A 25,630-nucleotide genomic window follows, 5' to 3' on the forward strand; every position below is an offset into this window, starting at 1 on the left:
CAAATTCCTCAGTTCGACAAGATGCATTTGAAGAAAGTTGGAAGTTACATCGACTGAAACATTGTGAAAATAGTACAGTAGTCGAAAGAATCCAAATAGTGTGTCCATTTTAGTAATTAAGCTGACCAAACCCTGTTTCCCTTTGTTTTTTCTAGACGAAGAATGTTAAATTTATTATATAAAGGACAGGTTTGTGTGTCCAGCTAAAAGTCTAAAACTACTACTCAAAGATTCACAAAGTTTATATTTCTTCATCAACATTGCTTTATTGAGGGTAAACTGGCCATGTTGGGGGGAAGAGAGGTAGTTTTCAAGTTATTCTTCAAGAGAGGAAATGACTCGGCACTTTTGCAAATTTGTTTTAGATGGATTTTTTTTTTTTTTTTTTTTTGACTTGGAAGTCACCACTTATCAAGACCCGAAGGCCACTCAGGGATAAGGGTTATTATTTATCATTACTTACGTTTTTCTTCAGAGGTGTGAACTGATTTTAGAAGTTCTTTCGATGCCTGTTTTGTTTTATTTGGACAGTTTCAGTACCGCTTTGCATGCAGATTGAGAAGAAACTCAGAAAGGGTGATTATTAAAAGTGCTTTGGAGCCTCCTCTTTTTTTTTTTGTATCTTTTTTTTTTTTAATCTTTTTTTATTTTTTTTTTTAGGTGGCTTCAGTACCGTTCTTGCAAGCCTTTTATCACTCCTCACTAAAAAGCAGTCTTTCTTTATAATATTTTATACCAGGATAGGCACTTGCTGTTGTCTGTGAACCTTAATCATAATAATATAGTTTCACATTTGATAAGTGGTATATCTCATGGCAATAAATTAGATATTTACAGGACTATTTGTTTTTCTAAGCATTGTTCGGGATCCATGATTGTAAGATTTCGATATTATTTATATCACTTGTTTCGATGAGACTGTTCTCATCTTGAGTGTTATTTGTGCAACGTTTCGGTCAGTTTCGCCTTCAATTATCATCAAGCCTTTTGGTTGTTGTCTTGGAAAAGAAAGGAAAATAGTTACTGGCTCCATAAATGTTTTCATCGATAAAATGACCGAAGAAAACGGACCCCTATGTCTCTTAAAAGAGGCTTATCATAATTATTTTTTTAGTTTGTTTAAATTTTGATTGAGTTTGAAAGATAAGAGATCAAAGTTAATCTCAAAAAGGAAAAAATATCTATATTTACGCGTTAAAAAAATTCCAGTGTAAAATGTTGAAAAAAAAAAAAAAAAAATTGTTGGAATAAATCCAAATAAGTCAACTTTAAAAATCTTTGAAAAAAGTTTTCTAAAACTATTTCAACGATAATTAGTAAATTAAACTCAAAAGATACCAGATTAAATAATGTATTTTTTAAACAAAAACAAAATATACTAACTGTGTAAAATTTACGGTTCCTATTTAGAATTCCACCTAATTGAAAAAAAAAGAAAGAAAAAAGTATAGAAAAAGCTTTATGATGTACGTACTTGTCACAGAACGAAGATGTCATATTCCAAAAGTCACGTAAATTAATCAAGTAGTTTTATTTCGCATCGCCATCTGAAAAAAAGCTCAGATAAGTCTACATTTGTTCAAAGTTGTGAGATCAGCCTCGTAATGCTACCGATTCTATATTAATCGCTTTAAATCGTTTAAAAATGTTTTTCTTTATATAAATAAAACTACTTGATTAGTTTTCATGATTTTTGGAATATGACATCTCGTTCCGTGACGGTTACATACATCATATTTTTCTGTACTTTTGTGTTTTTTAATTAGGTTGCATTCGAAATAAGAATCAAATTTATTTGTGTCCAAAAATAAATGTATAAAAAAACAAGTGTATTTTACTTCGTTTTTTTTTTTTTTTTTCTTTGAACGGCGTTCTAAGCATTGTACGAAATAACCTCTATATCTATTTCTATGTAAGGTTTTCGTCGCACTTACATTAATATTAAAAGCCTATGTTTTTTTTATTTAAAAATTATTAAAACGGACTTCTTAATATAATCTGTCGTGGATATGCTAGATTAACTAATTTGCATATTCTTTGGAAAATGAATTTTAATTATTCATTTTTTATGATTTCTTAATAGATGATTGGTTTCATTTAATCATTATGCTCAGTTCTATTTATACATATTTTCTACATTGTGCATAATTGCATAGCATTTAGGATGCAAACGTTCTAGCACACAGATGTCTGTGTATAATATATATATAAATTTTTCCCTTGCTCTGACACTGATACTAAAAGCCTACTTTTTCTATTTAAAAATTATTAAAACTGACTTTTTAATATACTCAGTCATGGATATATTAGCGACTACATGAAGGTTAACTAATTTGCATATTCCTTTTAAAAAAAAGTGTCGATTAATTACTTAATAATTTTTTATGTTTTTTTTATTAAATGATTCATTTCCTGTAACTATTATGCTTAATTCTATTTATCCATAGTTTCTATATCGTGCATAATTGGGTAGAATTTAGGACGAAAATATTCTAGCACAAGGACCTGTTATATATATATATATATATACTAGACTACCCGTGACTCGTTGGGTCAGTATGTTATATTAGCTATGGAATTCATGTGTAAGCGTGACACTTGTGACATAAAGAAAATAGTTTTTTGTGACATAACAGAAACATTTCTATGAAAGTATATTAATATGAAAAAAGAATATAGATAGATTTTTATGAGTCGTTCTGTTTATTATAATTGATTATTTTTAAAAAAAAAAGCAAATTTACAGTTACTGAATTATAAGTGGTTGGCCATATTTATAGGTAAATGTGCACTGAACAGATACCATAATACTTATTATAGTCAAATTCAAATTTTGATATATCTGCTTTTTTTTTTTTTTTTTTTTTTTTTACATCTTTCATTTCTGTATTACGTTTAAGTTATTTTAAACCCCACTCTTCCCATGTTAAATAATAATTTCGAAATAATAACATTAATATTTCAGTGTGCAGGTTATGCGTGCATGCGCAATCGGATGTTGTAAACCAGAAAGTGGGTTACATACATCGTTACAAGGTCATTTGAGTTTTATAATTATATATATATATAATCACCTTGTTTGTGTGTTTGAGAAGCTTCTTTACCAAACTCCTTTCTGAATATCTAGTCTAGATTTGAAACTTGTTATATAGGGTATTTGGACCTTAGGAATATTTTCGATTTGGTTTTGAGCCTAGGGGTCAAAATTGCAAACAAAAAAGTTGACCTTGGGAAGAGTAAATCGACTAAATTCTGGGCATGCATACACATCTATTTTTAGCTTAAACTTGCTTCATTTTTAGCCTTTTATGTCCATCTGGTGGTAATTCAGAAAGTAACAATGAAAGCTGAAGTGCTAAATAATGATAAAGTTTTGACTGCTGAATGTTTTTAACTTTTGTAATCAGTACTGATATATTGGATCCCAACTAATACCCTAAAGAGAATTTTCTCTATAATAATAAATATAAAATCTGCATGAATTAAAATATATTTAAGTATATTTTGTGACCGGGCAACGTCGGGCGGTCTGCTTGTGTGTGTGTGTGTGTGTGTGTGTGTGTATATATATATATATATTCCTATGCATTTTTTGTTGTTGTTTATTCATATTAAAAATCCTTTTTTCTATTAATTTAAAAAGAAAATACAACTTTGTTATATATGGGTCGTGGTATTGCATCCATCTGATCTAGCTAATTTGCATATTCTTTTAAACATTCATTTTAATTAATTCCCTATTAGTTTTTTCGGTTTTCTTATGAGATGATCATCTTTAGTTAACTATTACGTGTAATTATATTCATGCCGATATTCTACATGATTTATACTTACGTAATATTTGCGTAAAAAGGTTATAGTCAACACAAACCTCTTACTATATATATTTATGTATGCATATATATATATATATATATATATATATATATTTGTTTAAAAATTTTGCCTACCAAACTCCTTTATTAGATTTTGGTCTACAGATATGAAACTTAATATATAGGGTATTCGAACCCATACAAAACTTTATATTTGGTTTTAGCCAGGAAAAAACTGTGCAAAAGTGAAAATTAAAAAAAAAAAATAGTTTTGCATATGTTAACATTACAAATATGCATGCGTAATATAATAGCTATTGGTTCATGTTTTAATTTTTAGCCTTGTAGTGAACATGTCTTCATAGCTACAGCAGTGGTGGTGCATGAGTAATTTTTTTTTTTTTTTTTACATGATTACTATCTATTGGGTCCAATATAATCTATATATTAATAGATAGAGTGTGTGTGATTTATTTTGTGTCATGCTTACATCCGAGTGACTATCGTTTGATTATTACGGACTACCATTTATTGCAATAAATAGTTTTACCATGAATTCTTCATAAGTTTCGGTTTTGATTATAGCTGATGGGACTCAGGTTATTTATATATATTCATAAGTTTTCGTTTTGGTTTCGATTCAAGCTGACGCACCCAAGTCATACGAATATATTTTTTTAATTTTTGAAATCACAGCTTTATAATATACTGGACTACCTGTGACCCGTTGGGTCAGTATGTTATATTAGCTATGGAATTAATGTATGAGCGTGACACTTGTGACGTAATGAAAATAGTTTTTTGTGACATGACAGAAACATTTCTATGAAAGTATATTAAAATGAAAAAAGAATATAGATAGATTTCTATGAGTCGTTCTGTTTACAATTGTTTATTTTTGAAATAAAAAAAAAACTTACACCTATTAAATTATAAGTGGTTTGCCATACTTATAGGTAAATTTACACTGAACAGATACCATAATACTTAAAGTTAAATTCAAATTTTGATATATCTTTGAATTTAAACGCGGAAAAAAACAAACAATTGGGATGCTGAAAACGTACACAGTAAAACAATATGTTTTATTGTCGCGTTGATTATTTATTTGTAACGCAAATTAAAAAAAAACATTTTCAGGGTTATTTATTTATGTTGACAGTGTATGAATGTCTTTTAAGAAAGGTGTATTATAAAATGGAGAATTAATTAAATAAAAAATGGGAGTGGTAGGTAAATCGCCATTGTAAAATGCTCTTATGGTTCTCAACGGGTTAAAGTAAATTTATTTAAAATAACTTAAACGTAATACGAAAATTAACAATGTAAAAAAAATGCAGAAAGTATTAACAATTGTTTATTTGGATAATTTAAACAAAAAAAAACAATTGGGATGCTGAAAACATACACAGTAAAACAATATGTTTTATTGTCGCGTTGATTATTTATTTGTAATGCAAATTAAAACATTTTCGGGGTTATTTATTTATGTTGGTAGTGTAGAAGAAAATGTATGAATGTTTTTAAGAAGGGTGTATTTAAAAAATTAAAAAAAAAAAAAAAGGAAGATGGTATTTATTTGTTTATGCTGTTATGGGTTCATGTTTATGTATGCATGCGCAACTGGAAGTCATAAACCGGATGTTGGGTTACAACACCCGTTACAAGGTCATTTGAGTTTTATAATTATATATATATATATATATATATATATATATATATATATCAGTAGAACATTAAATCTATAATAATATATAGGAAATCTGCAAGAATTAAAATATGTGTGTGCATATGAAAGGTCTTTACCAAACTCCTGGATTAGTGAATCTAAAGGTTTCCTTTCCGGGGCAATTGCTCTTGACATATCGAAGGCCTTCGATAAGTTATGGCATAAGGGCCTACTTCATAAGATTTCCAGCTACGGTATTACTGGAAATGTTTTCTCAATCATTAAATCATTTCTCTCTGATAGGTTCATAAGAATAGTGGTTGATGGGTAGAAATCAGAAGCCCACAGTATTAATGCTGGAGTCCCCCAGGGGCCCAACTCTCTTCCTGATCTACATCAATGATCTCCCAAAACACATACTTAAATCATTCGTTGACATCTATGCTGATGACACGACCATCTATGGCAACACATCAAAAGCTGTAAATGACAAGGTTCTCTCTAATTCTCTCTCCTCTGATCTTGAGTGCGTGATACAATGGGGGGAAAAAGTAGCTGATCACTTTTAATGCATCCAAAACCAAGCTTCTATCTTTACATCATCAACGCTCTGATCCCCATCTGGCATCAATTGAAATGGATGGCTCTCGTCTTGGAGAGGCTCCATGTTTTGACTGGGTTTGACCTTTACTCCTGATCTGAAATGGAACACGTACATCAAGTCTGTTGCCAAGGTCGCTGGAAAGATGGTGGGATCCTTCTACCGCTCCAGAAGATATCTCACTACTAATGCAATTCTCTATCTGTATAAAAGCCAAGTACGTCCAAGGATGGAGTACTGCTGCCACATCTGGGCAGGAGCTGCTAAAAACAGCCTATCCTACCTTGACAGATTACAAAATAGACTTCGTGGTTTAGTAGGGGATGCCCTTTTCTCTTCCCTGCAGCCTCTCTCCCACAGAAGAGACATTGCGAGCCTGTCTTTGTTTTATCGTTATTTCCATGACAGGTGCTCGTCTGAGCTCCAATCCCTCGCCCCCCCCCCTCGCCATTCTTTCACGAGAAACACCCGTCTGGCTGAAACTACTGTCAATAATTTTCCCCACTCTTTATCTGTGCCTAAATCCAAACGTAGATTCCATGAACAAAGCTTCTTTCTTAGAACTGCACGCCAGTGGAACTCTCTGCCGCTTGCTTGTTTCCCACCTGACTACAACTTGGACGTCTTCAAGTCCAGCGTAAACAAACTCCTGACAAACCGCCCCCTAAGTAAGACACTCTATCAAAACCCCCAATACTAATGATTACTACAATACTATCTCATTGATTACTGTACACGCAATAACCCTTATCCCTGAGTGGCCTTCGGGCCTTGATAAGTGGTGATCCCCATGTAAAAAAAAAAAAAAAAAGACTTTAAACTTGATATATAGGGGATTCAAACCTGTGGAACAAATTCGATTTGGTTTTTAGCCGGTAAAAAATGCTGCTATGGGGTCAAAATTGAAAATTTGGAACTTGACAGGCGTAAGTCGACTTAAGGTGCTCTTCTACACATGTGAAAATGTACATTTGGACGTTTAAATAACGTTATGTTTTTATATCACTCTGTCCGTAGGTCATATGGTAGGTGAATACCACTGGAGAGCTAAATGTTTTGGTTTCGATTCCAGTTGATGGTACTACTATATTGGGTACAATATAATAATCAATAAAGAATAGGCTTTATATAATAAATATAAAATCTGCATGAATTAAAATATCATATTTAAGCATACTTTACAAACAGACAACGCCGGGCGGTCTACTAGTACATTTTTAAAACCGCGTTGCATGATGGATTTTTTCCCTTTTTGTTTTAACAATTTAATTTTGTGAGATTTTTAATCAAATTACAGTATCGTTTAGTTATTACATTATTTGGAGTAGTGAAAAAAGTAAAGTGATCGTGGGCGAGTCAAAGGCCCGCTTTTCATTAGCAACTATACCAATGTATAGCGGAAGGTATCACTCGTTTTGCTGGGTGTCTTGCTTGATTGAGTGTTGAACCGTAGTTCCCTGGAACATTAGCGAACAACGAACTATGCCAAATCAATTGAATAAAATTAGCTAAAATTATAACATTTTTTTTTACTATTTTAATTTAAAATGTTACGTTTTGAATGTATATTGTCAAAGACGGATGATATTTTTTGTCTTACAATTCTTTTAATTATATAATTTTTTTTTTTTTTTTTTTTTGTAATTTCTTAATTTGAGTTTGCTTTGATTTCTGGAGAACTTTTTCAGGGAGTCTTTTTGATATGCATTCAAATCTTTTTCTGAGTATTTGTGTTACAAGTTTTTGGATTGTGTCCCATCTCTATCACCATTGCCATTTCTGGTACTTTGTTTACTGCCTGGATGTTGTGTGGGTTAGGACAACAAAGGCTGGTTTCAATTCAAGGCTTAGGCCCTGTCAACGTATCTGTGGTAATGGTGGGGAATTTAGATTGATGAAGGACAATCTTACAGCCACTCTCGATAACATGTACGTCACTCGAGATTCCACTCTAGACAATCAGTCCGACAGAAACCGGACCATTTCGAGGGCCTTTTTCTTCCAGAAGTCCTGGTAGGAGGTCCATCCTTCCAGGCCTTGCCTTGCGGCTTTCGGGAGGAGCAAGTTTATCGCTTTTTGTCTGAGGCGACTTTGTTACTCGGACTTATTTTTGCAAGGCCAGAATATTCCTCCTCTTGGTGCGCTGGCTCATTTTCCCACCTTCCAACCTTTTCACATCCCCTCGCGGTGGGTGAGAGGTAAATACCTGCAGAGTGAAGACTCAACTGTTTGGTCAAGACTTGAATATATGACAAAAGTTGGTTCTCTTTCTGATGGATGGTTTCATTTATGTGAGACCCGCATTTTGGAACTCACAGGTACTGTTGCTAGTTATACGAGACGATAGGAAAACAATTCAAGTAACCCTAGAAATTCACACATTTCTAGAAAAATATTGACAAAAATAAATTCCAATAATAAATTTTAACAATAACTTTTTTTCATGGCAAGTGCTTGTCTGAGCTCCAATCTATAGTCCCCCTCCCTGCCAAACAAACTTTCATGAAAAACACTCGTCTAGTTGAAACCACTATTAATAAGTTCCCCCACTCTTTATCTATGCCTAAAACTAAACGTAGATTCTATTAACAAAGCTTTTTTCTGAGAACTGCACGCCTGTGAAACTCTCTCCCATTTACCTGCTTTCCAGCTGACTACGATATGGTCGTCTTCAAGCCCAACGCAAACAAGTTCTTGATGAACCGTCCCGTCAAGTAATTCAATTTACGATTAAAAAAAATTTTTTTTTACGATATTGTCTCATTGACTGTACATCATTAACCTTTTCTTGGCCTTCGGGACAAGATCAAAGTGTAGTATCTGTTCTTCAGATGCTGCACTTAAGATAATTTGTACCAGTCAATGGAGGGGAAACCCTCTATACTGGGACAATTATTATTTTTGGTAACCAGAGTGACCCCTTTTAGGGGAGCTGGTTTTTACCTCACATTAAAAACGGCCTTGTGCCTAATTTGCTCAGTGGGGGAGCAAATAAATACCATCTGTTCTTCAGATGCTGCACTTCTATTTTTTGTTCTCTTTCGGTGGAGGAGAAATCCTTCACGATTGAGACAATTTTTATTTTTGTACCTTTTCTCCACGTTAAAAAACGACCCTGGTGTCTAACTCTGTCCCGTGGGGAGGCATAGTAAATAGGTACATCATTAACCCTTATCCTGTGCCTTGATAAGTGGTGGCTCCTATGGAAAAGCACTGCCTTCTGGTCATGCTGCTAACAGGGAGGTGGTTAACGGCACGGACTGACGACCTGGGTGTTCCAAGTTTGATGTCTTTCTAGAAAGAATTATGGTTAGAGAAATATCAAGGAAACCAATGCCAACAATAGAATCCTCGGATTCATACTATATGATGATCATGATGAGGAAGAGGCTGATAACACCTTGTTTTGCCGAAATCTGGGTGGGTGGGGTGGGGTGAATGGGAATTAGATGGATGTTTTTTTTCCCATAATCTTTTGATAAAAAGGAAATTAGATATTTTTCTTGGCTGATGCAAAAAACGCTTAATTGAAATTAACAATTTTTTTTTTTTTAATTATAAAATCTGTTCTACGTTCAGGATGAAATACGTCATTTTTATTATTATTCGACATTGTAAAGATTTGTTTAGTTTAGTTTAGGATCATTGTCGGCAAATACCTGAATTTTTCTTTTCTAAGAATTTTGAAAATCAAACTTACAAAAGCTTCATTACACAAACCGCATCCTTGCATATACAGTGAATGTGTACATAGTGGTGACCGTTTTCTTTTCGTTAATGTTGTTTTTCATCTGTTTTTGCTTTTTATTTATTTATTTATTTTTATTTTTTTGTAAATCCATTAAAACCATTTTTTTTAAATTAAAAATGAAGTAAACTATTTTGTAAAAAGATTTTTATTTTTGATTTCACTTTGTGTTATGAAACTGAAACGGAGTCAAGTTTCTTTTTAGCCCCATTTTTATTTTTACAATAAATACAAACTATTTTTTTCCTTTTTATCCTTGTTTGTGTTTCGCGAAAAAATCGATAATGTTTTCTTTTGATCTCTAATCACAAATCTTTTTTCCCCTATTATTTATTTATTTATTTATTTTTTTTTTTTGTAATTAATCTTTTCCAATTGTGCTGTCTGTGCCCTTCCTCAATAATCAATTATAATTAACATTATTAACAATATCGGAAAAGAACAACATTTTAAAATTAAATTTGATTTTTCTTTTCTTTTTTTCTTATCATTGAATTACATTTTTTTTTTAATTATCTGCAATTTGATCTATAAAATTCTCTCGTCTTAACTCGAACTAAAAGATAACGCAATTTAATAACTTTTTTTTTTTATTCCGATCATTTTTTTAGCATCAACAAACAAAAATGTTTTTTTTTTTCTTCTTGAATCCTCATTTGCATAATTAAATTAGGAAGGAAAGAAGAAAATAATGGAAAAGAAGAGGATAAATGACGGAAGAAACGAAAGAAAAGAAAGGAAGAGGGAAAATGAAAGAAGAAACGAAAGATTAAAAGAAAGGAACAGAAGAGGAGGAAGGGAAAAAGAAACAAGAAAAGGGAAAGAAGAGAGAATGAAGAAAGAAGGAAGGAAAATAAAAGATAAAAGAAAAATGAAAAGAAAGGAAGAAAAGGGAAGGAAATAACGGAAGGAAAGAAACGAAATATGAAGGGAAAGGAAGGAAGAAAAGAAATAAAAAGGGAAAGAAGAGGAGGAATGAAGAAAGAAATGAAAAAAAGAAAGGGAAATGAAAGAAAAAATGAAGAAGGGAAGGAAGGAAGAAAAATGGAAGAAATGACGGAAGGCACGAAAGATGAAGGAAAAAAATAGAAGAGGAGGGCCGAGGGGAAACTCCGGGAAATCAAAAAGTGAAAATAGGAAATGAAAAAAAGAAGGAATGAAAAAAACGAAAGATAAAAAAGGATGGAAGAAGAGGGGGAAAAATGTTTAAAAAAAAAATGGAAAGGAAGAAAAGGGGGAAAATGATGCAAGGAAAGACAGAAACGAAAGGAAGGAAGAAGGGGAAATAAAAGAACGAAACAAAGAAAAGGAACGAGAAAAAGAAGAAATGCCGGTAACAACGAAAGATAGAAGAAAGGATGAAAGAAAAGTAAAAGGGGAATGGAGGAAGAAATGAAAAAAGGAAGGAGGAAGGGGGAATAAAAGAAAAAAAATGAAGAGAAAGGAAGGAAGAAAAGAGGGAGGAATTAACGGAAGAAACGAAAGATGAAGGAAAAATAGAATAGAGGGAGAGGGTGAACCACGGGAAATCAAAAAGGAAAAAAAAAAAAAAATGAAAGAAGGAAAAGATTGGAAATGATTTTCGAATTTATATCCAATAAAATTTCATCATATTTTTTGTTTGATTTTTAATTTTTCCCTCGTCGTTCAAAATCATTTTCAAAATAGTTATTTTTATTTTACGCCAAGAAATAGTCGACATTTTCGGGTAAGACTTTTTTTTTTAGAAAGTTATAAACTACAAAATATAGGGTTTTGTTCGTTAAATGTCCCCTTTTTTATCTCATGGAATTTATTTTATTTAAAAATGTACATTGATTTTAATATTTCGATTTTCAAATTTTCAAGGCGTGTGAAAATAACGAAATCTCTCCATTTTTTTCTTCTTTCTATCCAAGAAGCTCATCTTTATTTTTTCGTCTCATTTTCTCTTCGTTTCGACTTTTTATTTCTTTACGACCTCGACTTACCTGGCGTTGTCCGGCAGTCATTTGACAATCATGTCTCTTTCGTCAAATTATTATTATTAGAATCTTGAAACTTAATTTGTACAGTATCGTTTGGTTATTAAATTATTTTAAATTATTCGTTCAGTTACGAAATATTAAAAAATCGTATTTCTTGGGGAGCTGACCCCCCTCCCCATTAAAATTGACCTTGTGTCTAACTTTGCCCTCGTGAGGAGTCAAGTAAATGACTTGTTTTTTTTTTTTTTTTGTTTTAATTCAAATTTGTTTTAATGTCTATTTATTGTATGTAGTTTCCAAAACATTCAATATTTTTGTTTAATAAATCAGGATTTGCTAAGAATTGGAAAGCGTTTAAATGATTTTCAATTCGACAGTTTAAAGGCGTCAAAATTCCAATGTTTTACGATTTTTTTCCTTTATTTTTTCAGCTATTAACAAGAAAATATTAAAATGAGTATAACATACTGAAATAATAACGTTATTATTTAGAAAGCCATTCTTAACACGGAAAAGGTATTTTGTGACTATGCTGTACTTTCACCTAACAATTTAATAATATAAAAAAGATATTGTAAAACTTGGAAATAATATTTAGGCGCGGTACATATAATAAGTGCATAAGTACCGGAATGGCTTGTTTAGAAGAAACCAAAATGCATTTAAGTGGATTTTAATGGTTTGAAATAGCATTTTAAAAAGTGGTACTTAGGCAGAGTTACCGTGTTAAAATAACAACGGTATTATCTAGAAAGCTATTCTTAACATGGGGAGGGTGTTTTGTAACTATTCTGTACTTAATTTAATAAACAAGATACCGTAAACCTTCGATTTAACTAGGAAATACTGTTCAAAAATAGCATATTATATTAAAGTTATTCTTCGTAATTTACTCGAGTGAATTTTTTATTTTAATAAATAATCGATTAAATAGTAAAAAAAAAAAAGGATGTGTAAGTCACATAGAGACGAGAAATATAGGCACATGAGAACTGATTACACAATTTTATTATAGATTTCTTTTAAATGACAACTATTTTAAAAATCTTTAAAATTTGATATTTTTGAAAAATAAATTACTGTCTTTCATTTTTATCTTAATTAAACGTTCTTAAAATCTTAATTATTAAAACATTTTTTTAAAGTCAGTTTTAGGTTTTTAATTAATTTTTTTATATTTTTTAATTAAATTTTCATAATTTTTAATTTAAAATATAATCGTATGTTTCTCCATTTTTTTCTGATATATTTTTTCTCGAAAGTTATCAACATAAACAATCGCAGTTTTTACGTAAATGGACATTTTACGAGGGTGGACAAATAGAAATTTGACATGTTTTTGTTTTTTACAACTGAATCCATTTTTTTTTTTTAATGAAATATTAATAACAAAATTGAAATAGTCGTTTTTTTTTTTTTTTTATTGAAAACAAATTAATAAATTCATTTTTAATGATTTTTCTATATATCTTTTTTTTTTTTTTTTTTTTTTTTTTTTTTTTTTTAGTAATGATGGCTTTATGACTACAAGAGAAAAAGAAATTCGTCAGTTTTAGGGGTGACATTAAAAAATCTCATAAATTGTTTTATTTTTGAGGATTGGTTTCGAATCACAGAATGAACAATAATACCTTTACATTTTAGGCCAAATCACTTTTAAACTGGCGGTTCAGGTAAAGGTTAAGAATCACTTTCAAAGTTTGAATCGGCGTGGTATCAATTTTTGGTAATTTAATAAGATCGGCGATCTAAACAGAATGTGATGAAAATGGTTTACACTTAGAGTTAAAATCCACTTAGTTACACATGTAATCTGAAAAAATAAATAAATAAAACGTTTAAAATGTGTAAATAAAATAATCGAGATTTTAACAAAATGGTGTCTAAAGGGAACCGGAAATGTATTGTTTTGGGGCCACGTTTTTTTTCTTTCTATGGATTTTTCAAGACAAAAAAAGTAATAAGACGTTTTTTTTTTGTTTTTTTTTTTCTTACACGAGTAAGAGTCCTCTAGCAAAATACGCATTGACTCCAATGTTGTACGCAGTTCGACTTATATATATATATATATATATATATATATATATATATATATATATATATATATATATATATATATATATATATATAAACAAATAAAAATATATCTTGCTCTACTTAGTATTGAGTACTCTTGTATAAACCTCGTTATAATCCATTTTCTGAATATTCTTGAAGTAATAGTATATGTATCCACAATAACAATGTTAGGAGATAAAATATTTTATGTATCGATTTTCAGTATTTGCTTCAACAATGCTCAGTACATAAGTAGAGCCAGATTGTAAGTTATGGAAATATTATTTATGGCAAGTAAACAACACCGAAGCTTCTGCGTTTAAACTCTGGGTGGAATCGTCAAACTAAAATGCACTTTAGCCTGACGATTTCATACGGGAATGAAACGCTTCTGTGTAGCTTAATTGCCACAGATATATTTTCATAACTTACTAATTTATTATTATTATTATTATTATTATTATTATTATTATTACCGCCTATGCATTAATTTTATTCAGATTTTCGGAAAAAGAAAATAAAACTGCTTATGAGCCTAGTCGACCATTTCCCCCTTAAATAAATAATTAAAAAAAAAAAAAATGTTTAGCCGCGCCAATATTGTACTAATGAACGTAATTTTTCTTTTTAAAATGTACGTACATGAATGATTTGTCTAGCTATCGATCTATCAGTTTTGTTATTCTTGTAGTTTTTTTTTGGGGGGGGGGCTCATTCATTTTTATAAAAAATAAATATTTTAAAATCTTTTTATTTATTTTGCCCCCTCCTTTTAAAAAATAAGCTGCTAAGCAAAAGCTTGTAATATGAAACCCGGTAAAGAGTAAAATTGTTTATTTATAGTTTGTTTTTATTTTCTTAAACAAAAAAAAAAAAAGTATGCCAGAACATCTGCAAACGGTTATGGCGAGTAAAAAAACTATTCATCGTTAATAAAAAATAAGTAAATAAGCGAAAGTGTTTTATTATTTTTTTATTTTGTTTTTCTTTACTTATATTTCAGTTTTCGTTAGGGTTAAGGAAGGGGTTGCAACAGACTTATTTCTTCATCACTGAGAATATTTGTTATTCTCTCCCTGGAAAACAGGTGCTTGCTTCTTTTTCTGGAATAGAAAAACAAGCATGAACTAAATATTTTTTTTTTTTTTCAGAATTTATTATTTTAATTCTGAATATTATCAAACACCAATAAAAAAAAAATACATGTTCAAATTTTAACCGAGTGTTGCTATGTAAACTTTTAACGTCAAATGATTTTTCGGTACTCGTGCAGAGAGTGATCAGTGCTGAAATAATAACGTTATTATTTTAAAAAGCCATTCTTAACATGGGGAGGGTGTTTTGTACCTCTGTACTTTAACCTTACAATTGAATAATAAAAAACATAAAACTTTAATTAAACGTGGAAATACGATTTAAAAAATAGCGCGGATCACTCTCTGCATTCAGTGCATTAGCACCGATTTTTCTAAGATAATTGTTTAGATCATTTTTTTATTTTTTAAAATTTTGATTACGCCCCCCCCCCATCCTTTCCTGTTTTAATTGAATCCTCAAATCATAAAAAAAATCTAGTGCTCAAAATTCCGTAATGGTATTTGTAAACAAGTTATTTTCGCTAAACACCTATCGAATAATCAGGTGTGTGCGCGTTAAACTTGCATAGAAAACTAACCCTCCTGCTCCCCATCTGGTACAAATTAAAAAAAAAAAAAAAAATTTCACGGATTTATTTACGACATAAAAATTTATCGCTTGATCGATATTATTTCAACCAATAAATAATACGATGTATTTATTCAATTCTGAAACTATTTCATGTTTTTATGACGATTTACACATTTGAATTAATGTTTTTATTTATTTATTATACTATTTAATTGAATATTTATTGAAATAAAAGTTATGCAGATTACGAACCGTGCTGAAAGAATAACGTTATTTAGAAACCCATTCTTTATATGGAAAGGTGAGTGGCTTTTTTTTTTTTGGTCATATTCTGTACTTTCACTTAACAGTTTAATAAACAAAAGATACTGTAAAAATTGAATTTTACTTAAGAAAATCCTATCTAAAATATGGAATATCATAAAATGATATAATTTAACTACGAAATTAAATCTATCTGAATGCATTTCTTAAGTGCAAGTGCTTTGTATCCTAAACTAGAAAGTCACTTTTCATATAATTTTAATTATTTTTCTATAAGCCCTTAACGATATGTCTTCCGCCCCGGGCAACGCCGGGTTCTAAACATTTTAGATGAAAGGGTAGGTTGGTGCGCGCATCGTAACACATCCGCCAATTCCTTCTTACAAAAGTGCGCGTGTATGGGTGAAGGGGGGGGGGGTACTGCCATCTCTTGGTACCCCCACTCCTAATTTTTCTTAGTAAACATATATTGCGGAAACGCCTACACTTTTGTATCTTGCTTTTATTTTTTTTTAATATGGGGTTTTTCCCCCTTCAAAACCAGGAAATCAAAATAAATAAAAAGAATTTGATAACATTTTTTAAGACGTTGTTTTCTCACTAATTAGGAATTATTAACGATTTATATTCTGAGCCGAGTCCATTCTCTTTATATATTAATTACAACTTCACGTGTGTATGTGTTTCACGCCTCTACGTGACTTGTTTTTATTTCTATTTACGGATAATAATATTAATCGGATTATTTCTTGAAATAAATGCAATAACAAAGTTTAAAACAAAATTTTTAAATTCCTACCAAAACAACAAAAAATGTAAAATAATAATAAAAAAAAATGATAAAATTAAATCCACTGAATGCATTTCAGTTTCTTCGTAAACGAGTCGAGCAACTTAATCTTAATTGTTAATAGCCGAAACAAACGAATGAATTATTTCGTGACTCTTCAAAAATTTGAAAGGAATTTTGAAGTCTTTAAACTTGCTTTAAAATACTTAGCAAAACTTAATGTGTTGAAAGTTGGGGACGTTATTTGCATCCAATAATTTTATAAATATAAATTATTGACTACAACATTACCTTCATTGACAAAATTAGCTTTAGTTTTATAACGATTTTGTTTAATTAATAATTTAATGACCAAACGATGATATAACTCAAATATTCATTAAAAATAATAATTTTAAGTTTCCATTTCAAAATAATAATTTTAAAAAATAAGTAATTTTTAAAAGGCAAAAAAAAAAAAAGAAAGTGAAATTAAGGACTCCCAGGCAACGCCGGGTATGTACAGATTTAATAATAAATAAATAAATAAGTTTTATAAGTATTTTAGGACAAAAATAAAATCCATTTTTGTTTTAAATTTTTTTATTTACATTTTTTTTTTTTAAATAAATACCTATATAGACTTTAATTATATATTTTTTTATTAAAAAAAAAAATATCTGTTCTTTCTCCATTCAGCTTCATTAGAAAGGATAGGAAGAAGAACTATGGTAAAAAAAAAAAAATCTCATTATTCAAAATGCATTCCCAATTTTCATTTAATTTGCTTTCAATCATTTTAAATTTGATTACAATCTCCTTGAACATTTTAAAGATGTCGATGGAAAAAAAACATGTCTAAAATAAATTTTTTAAAACAATTTATAAACATTTGATGAATCTTTTTTTTTTTTTTTTTTTGTGAAACTTTTTTTATTTATTTATTTTTTACAAAATCCGGAAGAATTCTGGTTTAAACAGAATAATTTTCAAATTATATATATTTTTTTTGTTTCATTTCAAAGTTTATCAAATCCGAATTTCTATTTTATAGCATGAAGGAAAAACCAATTTGTCTGCAGGGGTTTGTGTGTGTGTGTGTGTGTGTGTGTGTGTGTGTGTGTGTGTGTGTGTAAAAATGTCGGAATTAAGGAGAGGAAGGCAGCTTGAAAAATCGATAAAATTCTATTTTTATTTTTCTGGTAGAATTAAAAAAAAAAAAAAAATAGCAACTTATATTTTTACAATGTATGGCTTGATTGTTGCATAAAAGAGATTCTTCATTTCATTTCTATATTTGGTGTGAAAGGTATTGGAGTCTGTGATGATAATGGTGATGATTTATTTTATCTTTTTATATACCAAGCATTTACAAAAAAAAAAAAACAATTAAAAATCTTGCTAGGGTTAGATAGAATTTAAGATGGCTGCATTCTTTTTTTATTTATTAAAATTTTAATTTATTGGTATTATTTGAACTATTGTTCTCATCTTGAGTGTTATTTTCACAACGTTTTGGTCGATGTAACCTCTGACCTTCTTCAGATTTATACTGTTGAACCTGAGAATCTGTTGAACTCTGGAATCTTCATTAAATTCCGAATAGAATCGTTTATTCAATCCATGGGGTGGAGTAGTATGCTGGCGGTCTGAATAGAAGTCTTATTTTTAATATCGCCTACACTGAGCATTGAACCTTCAACCTCATCTCAAGTATTCAGAAACATAATTTTAATATATTCGTCTTCCTAAATTCTTTCACACACACACACACACACACGCACACATGAGAATAATATGATTAAAGAATGGAGGCTTATTTGTAATGAATTTTTTTTATTATATTGTTGTTCTAAAGCTTTATTTGAAAGTATATTGAACCCTTTGAACATGCAAGGTATATTATGTTGATTTGGCTCTGTTTTGATTATAAGATGATTTTACTTTTTTTTATCTCTATATAAATAAAATGAACTCATTTTTTCCCGTCGGATTTTGACCTTAATAGGATTAAAAATCAAGATATTTCATGCAAATATAATATGCACAAACGGCAGAACAATATCTGAGGTGTGTTATAGGCATTATTTCTCAAATTCCTCGATAATCTTAGATTTCTATACTTTTTCTGCTGAGAAGTCACGGCCAAAATCAGTTAAGATCAATGGAAGTGGTAAAATATTTTCTCTCTAATAAATTCCTCCTTCCCCTGCCACCACTTAACACCGTCTGGGGATCGCTCACAAGGAACAGTTGAGAAGAGAACACCGGTTTGGCTTCGTAGTTCTTTCATGTGAAGTTATTTAAAATCACTAAACTAAGCTGCAGTGCTCTGTGGCGTAGTGGTCAGCGTGCTGGACAATTCACATTATATTTTCACGTTCGCGCCGACCTACCGTAGTCGTTTTTTTTTTTTTTTTTTTTTTCCTAAACAACTGGAATGGACTTTTCTTGGTGGCCGAACTGTTAACGTTGCAGATTTTTTTTTTTTTTTGTTTTTTTTTTCACACTTTATTTTCCTACTTTTACTCATGACTCCGGGTTTGATCCTTCCTACTTACCTACCATAACATTTTTTAAAACTTCCCCCCCCCCGTCCCGGAAACAAACACTCGGGCAACGCCGGGTACCCCCGCTAGTTATATAAATAAAACAAGCCCAGTTTGAAATATTAATCAGTGTTCAAGATAAATTTAATTTTCAATCAATTTCATCCAAATTCATATTCAATCTGATCAACAGTTTTTGTTTTGATTACTAATGTGTGTGAAACGGCACTAACCCTATTTGGGTTTAACCGGCTTCCTCCGAAGGAGAAAGTTTCATGGGAGTATGAAATTCACAAGCGATCACCAGTCGCATGTATATCTCCGTTAATGGAGATGACGATGTTAGGTTTTTGTAACTCTTGCAGGGAGGCGTCAACATCCTCTTACATACAGCACGTGGAATTCTAAAATTGGTCATCCATTTTAGTAATGACCAGGCTCTACATTGCTTGACTTCAGTGATCTGATGGGAATCGCTGTATCAACGTGATTATGCCGCATATTGATTACTATAATCACAAAGTGAGTTGGAGAAGCTAACCCTCCTACAGTTCAAAACCCTCTTTCTGCCACCCATTACACTGTGAAGAAATCTGAAAGAAAATTAATTAGTAATTTTTTCCAATTTCATCATTAATGCCTCTCTCATTTTAATTCTCTACTTACACAGATGCAGCGGGCAGCACAACACATAGTTTCGCTATATCTCACTCCCTATCACAAATAGTTACGTTTCCAACCCGTTTCCCTGACCAGCAAGAACAACGCACATCAGTTCTAGATCTGTTTCTGACTACAGTTCCCGATAATTGTATAACAAATGCTGACAGCCCACTCGGGAATGCTGATCATGCAGTGATAATGGTTGAAATCGCCCTAAACTCTCGACCCAAAACTGAAGAGCCAGTGCTCAAAGCAACAAGATATTATAAAAAGGCTGACTGGGAAGCCATCAGAGATCTTATCAGAGATGCCCCATGGGGAAATATTTTTTCTCTTCCTGCTGAACAGTGCGCAAATGAGACCACTGAATGATTCAAAACGGCAATTGAAGCACATGTTCCCATGCGGAAATTTTATAGCAAGCCTCACTCTCCCCAATGGTTTACTTCTACTTGCGCAACTGCCATTGCTCAAAGGCAGCATGCATACGGCAGATTTAACCGACATAAGTCCACTTTAAGCAGACAGAAGTATATAGAAGCTAGAAGTAACGTTAAGAAAGAAATAGGAACAGCTAAGAGAGAATTTACTGAAACCACTAAAAAACGCATCGAAGCACAAAAATTAGGAAATCGTGACTTCTGGAAAATTTACAACAGTGTAGTAAATAATGGGTAATCAACAATTCCCCCACTAACCAACAATCACAAGGTTGTTTGCTCAGCAACTGAGAAGGCTAATATGCTTGCCAGTCGGTTTGCCTCAAACTCCACACTGGACCCTTCCAACCACCCCCACCTGACTTTCCTTTGTGGACAGACGCCACACTAGACGATCTAAAAATCACCCCTGCTCAAGTGCATGCTATCATAAAAAACCTTGACATTTCAAAAGCATGTGAACCCGATCTCATCCCAGCTGTGCTATTAAAAAAGTGCTCAGCCGAAGTAGCACCAGTTCTCTCCAAACTCTACAACAAATGCCTTAATGAATCTTGCTTTCCGGGCTGTTGGAAAGCTGCTTCTGTGGTACCAGTATTCAAGAATTCTGGCGAAAGAACTGACCCATCAAATTATCGCTCCATTAGCCTCCTCCCACTTTTCGCCAAAATATTTGAGACCATAATTAACCATGCTCTAGTCCATCACCTTACAGATGCTAAACTTCCGACTAACAAACAATATGGATTTAGACAAGCCTGTTCCACAGCTGACATCCTCACTGTAATCTCTGAACATATATACCATTCACTGGACAAAGCGAGGGAGGGCAGAGCGGTAGCTCTAGATATATCTAAGGCTTTTGACAAGGTATGGTATGAGGGTCTCCTCAGGAAAATTAGATCATATGGTATCACTGGTAGAATACTTAACATAATTAAATCCTTCTTAGATAAGAGAAAAATCCAGGTTGTCCTCGACGGTCGTACATCTAAACAATATGATATAAATGCGGGAGTGCCTCAGGGGTCTATCCTTGGACCTCTCTTGTTCCTAACATTCATTAATGACCTCCCCAACAAAATTGCCTCTGAGATGGGTATATATGCTGATGACAATCACACTCTATAACAAGCATGACAGGAAAACAAATGAACACATATCTAAAGAAATGGCAAAAACATTAGAGGATGACCTCCAATCTGTAGTGGAATGGGGACAAAAATGGATGGTCACATTCAATGCTGCAAAGACTAAACTGGTTTCCTTCAATAATTACAAGAAACCTTCTCTGCCACCAATAGCAATGGCCAGTGACTCTTTATCTGAGAGTACATTTTTCAAACTGCTTGGTCTAAAGTTCACAGGAAACATGAGTTGGAACAATTATATTGAAAACATTGCCAGGGCTGCTGCGAAGAAGGTAGGCTCTCTCTACCGTGCTAGAAAACTACTAACACCCGAAAGTATCCTGTATCTCTATAAGGCCACCATAGATGTATGGCGTATTGCTGTCACATTTGGGCTGGTGCATCGGCTACTAGTCTCTCACTCCTAGATAAGGCTCAAAAGAGAGTCGCCAATCTGATAGACCCTGAACTGGCATCTAAGCTTCAGCCTCTATCCCATCGACGAAATGTTGCATCCCTCTGCCTGTTCTACAAGTATTTTAATGGTTAATGCTCTGACGAACTGCAGACACTTGTGCCCCCACGACGTAGACACCTTCGACAAACCTGACAGGCAGCTAAATCCCACCCCCACACAATAGAGATCCCCAGATGTAAAAGATCTTTCTACTCCAGTAGTTTCTTCCCCAGAACTACTAGACTCTGGAATTCCATTCCAGGTTCCTGCTTCCCCAACTGTACTGACATGCAGAAGTTCAAGTGTAACGTGAACTGATATCTTGCTGCCCAAATCCCAGTAGTTGCTGCCCCTGATAGTAGCCCCCTACACCAAAGTGGCAATGTTCCTTGTTTGGGGTGAAAATGTAATAAAAAAAATAAATAAATAAATAAAAAAAAAAAAATTGATTTCTTTCAAGTGAACACTATTTCATCTATTGACACAATAACGTTTCCATCACATGCTTTGTACTTTGTGTATTAATAAGATTAGTGGCCAAATCGATAAGACAACAGCCTACAAAGATGTGATTTTTAGTCCCCACAAGTATTAGTGAATAACAAATAAGGTCTTAATAAGATATAAGGCCTCTATTCCTACTATCATCGATGAACCGGACGTGATCTTCTCAGCATCCGATAAAATAATTTTTTTTACTATAAACGCGGCATTAAATTCCTTTATTTACAATCAGGGACAGCTATGACTGTTAAACACTCTGAGCATCATCCATAATATCTGCAATCGGCACTTTTGTCTGTGTTTATAATGATTGTTTTTTTGTTTGTATGATTGTATGTGTGTGTATGATTGTTTGTGTGTGTATATAATATAAAAATGTTTCAAAATTTCATTGTTGAAAAAATAATTAAAAATGTCTATGTTCTTCACCTCGTTCAAACGTTTTTTGTTTGTTTTTCACTTGTGAAACAAAAAAAAAAAATGTCTTGATATTCACCCCTCTTCACCAGCGTTTCCAATAATGTTTAATTTTAAATTTTGATCATTGAAACATCAGAAAACTCTATATTTGACGGCCTTTGCCTCGTCTTTTTTTTTTTTTTTTACCTTGGTCGTTTATTGCTGTTATATATGGCACAGTAATGACGATATACCGGTTCTTGCCAGATCACCAAAGTTAAGCAACAATGAGCCTAGTCAGTACCAAATGGGTAACCATTTGTGAAAACTAAGTGCTATATATACCATGCCAAGCCATAGAAATTTCCAGATTGGTATCTGGAAGCATATTAATTCACTGGGAGAGATGCACCCCCAGCTTTCGTTAAGATGTGCCTCTAGGAGAAGGAAAAACTCTCCTGTAAAAACGCGATCTATTGTATGCTTTGTCTTGTGACAGTCATCTGCATTGACAAAAGATTAGCAGTAATACCAAAAAGTTGACTCTACACAAAGCCTTCATCACTTCAAATCATCTGTGTGGATTTCCGAACAGCTTAGTTGCTGTGGCGGAACTTCATAGGTCAAAATTGATGGGAGAGTCCATTTATATATATATATATATAGAGAGAGAGAGAGAGAGAGATAAAGAGAGAGATAAAATAACAGTATAGCTATGTTCCAAGTTTCAAATATTTATTTTTCTTACCAAATCTTTTCAGCATTTAAAAATTTTGGCACATTTTTTACAGATTTGTTTCATTACACAGAAACAGTCAAATTACTATTATGTCAGTATTGAATCTTTTCATGTGCATACTTTTTTTCTGTAGTAAGAATTATACATAACAACCTAATGTTGAAATAAAATTCCATAGAAGATTCAGTATAGCATGTTTACAGCAGTTGCCACCATCTTGGAATATATATATATATATATAATACCGATTATATATTTAAAATAAATATCATTTTTATACCTACAGACACTATTATTTCATGCTTATGCAATAATCAGTGTAGGAAGTGATAATTACTGCTATTCAAGAAACTCAAGGATTAAACTAAGAGAGATCATCTTTAGCTTTCGTTAACGCATCTAGAAAAAAGAAAACTCCAACACACTTAAAGTAATTACTGGATATCAAATATTTTGTCTCTCGTTCGGCTCATAGTTACTGATATTCCAAGAGTATTTAACCCGTTGCACAAGCATTGGTCCCTATAATCCTGTGGTTGTGCTCATATTTTTTAGTATAATTTTTATGTAGATACGAACCATGTGTGCCATTTGTTGCATTATAAACCTGTTGGAACCTACAGCGGTCGGAGTCTGTTAACTACAGATGACATACTTAGAATTTTGTAACCATGTCACATGCCATCTTAGTGAAATCTCTAATGGGTGCATACGCAGTAGAATCCAGCACATGCAACAAATGTCTTTTTTTTTTTTTTTTTCACTTTTTTTTATTTAAATAATGGGCAATCAACAATTCCCCCACTATCTAACAATCATGAGGTTGTTTGCATGGCAACCAAGATGGTTAACATGCTTGCCAGTCGATTTGCTTCAAACTCTATATTGGACCCAACAAACTGCTCTCTCCTTGATTTTCCTTTGCGGACTGACACTACACTAGATGATCTGAAAATCACCCCTTCTCAGGTGCATTATATCATAAAAAACCTAAACACCTCAAAAACATGTGGATCCAATCTCATCCCGGCTGTACTATTAAAATAAATGCTCGACTGAGGTTACTCCAGCCCTCTCCAAACTTTATAACAAATGCCTTAAGGAATCTTGTTTTCCTGACTGCTGAAAAACTGCTTCTGTGGTACCAGTTTACAAGAATTCTGGCAAAAGAACTGACCCATTAAATTATCTCCCCAATAGCCTCCTCTCTCTTTTCACCAAAATATTTAAGTCCATAATTAATCAAGCTCTAGTCCACCACCTTTATAGTTGCTAAACTTCTGACCAATCATCAATATAGATTTAGGCAAGCCCGTTCTACTGCAGATATTGTAATTGTAATCTCTGAACCTATATACCATACACTGAACGAGGCAGGGGAGAGTATTCAGTAGTCCTAGATATATCTAAGGCTTTTGACAGGGTATGGCACGATGGTTTTCTCAGGAAAATCAAATCATACGGTATCACTGGACGAATACTTAACATAATCAAATCCTTCTTAAATAAGAAAAGAATCCAGATTGTCCTTGAATTGTCGTACATCTAAATAATGATATAAATACAGGTGTACCTCAGGGGTCAGTCCTTGGACCTTTATTATTCCTAATATTCATAAATGACCTCCCTGATAAAATTGTCTCTGAGATGGATATATTTGCCGATGACAACTATAACAGACACAAGGGGAAAACGAATGAACACATATCTAAAGCAATGACAGAAACACTAGAGGAAGACCTCCAATCTGTAGTGGAATGTGAACAGAAATGGATGGTCACATTCAGTGCTGTCAAGACTAAGTTTGTTTCATTCAATAATTACAAGAAACCTTCTCTACCAGCAATAGCTATGGTTAAAGGTACATTACCTGAAAGTGTGTCTTTCAAACTCCTCAGCTTAACTTTCATAGGGAACATATTCACTTTATTCTTTAAATTCTTTATTCTCTCGAACACTGTATTCATATGAACACAAATTCATCTTAAAAATTCATTAACTAATCAGTTTTAATAAAAGTTTTGATATGAACTAAAAATAAAGAGTACATTAAATTTTAGTTAACATATTTTCTTGTGTTTATCTTATAAATAAATATTGTTTGGTCTTTGTGCCGTGTACTTACCGTGCTGAAATAATAACGTTATTTAGAAAGCCATTCTTAATAGGGAGAGGCTTTCTAACTATTCT

The 25,630-nt window shown here is 32.1% G+C and overlaps 1 protein-coding gene across 3 annotated transcripts in view; it reads left to right on the top strand.

Moving 5' to 3' along the window:
- The window catches only part of LOC145276701 (uncharacterized), a 108,105-nt gene that overhangs the window by 27,623 nt on the left and 54,852 nt on the right, over positions 1–25,630 (top strand). The window contains exon 1 of one of the 3 annotated variants that reach the window (XM_080127895.1): positions 9,524–11,541. The exons of the other annotated variants lie outside the window; for them this stretch is intronic. The gene's annotated coding sequence lies outside the window, so the exon portion shown is untranslated. Of the gene's footprint in view, positions 1–9,523; positions 11,542–25,630 lie in introns of those variants that run through there. 3 annotated transcript variants of the gene reach the window in all.

This window comes from Euprymna scolopes, chromosome 5, assembly GCF_053919585.1.
Source record: "Euprymna scolopes isolate OS-2025 chromosome 5, ASM5391958v1, whole genome shotgun sequence".
NCBI classification, from domain to species: domain Eukaryota; kingdom Metazoa; phylum Mollusca; class Cephalopoda; order Sepiida; family Sepiolidae; genus Euprymna; species Euprymna scolopes.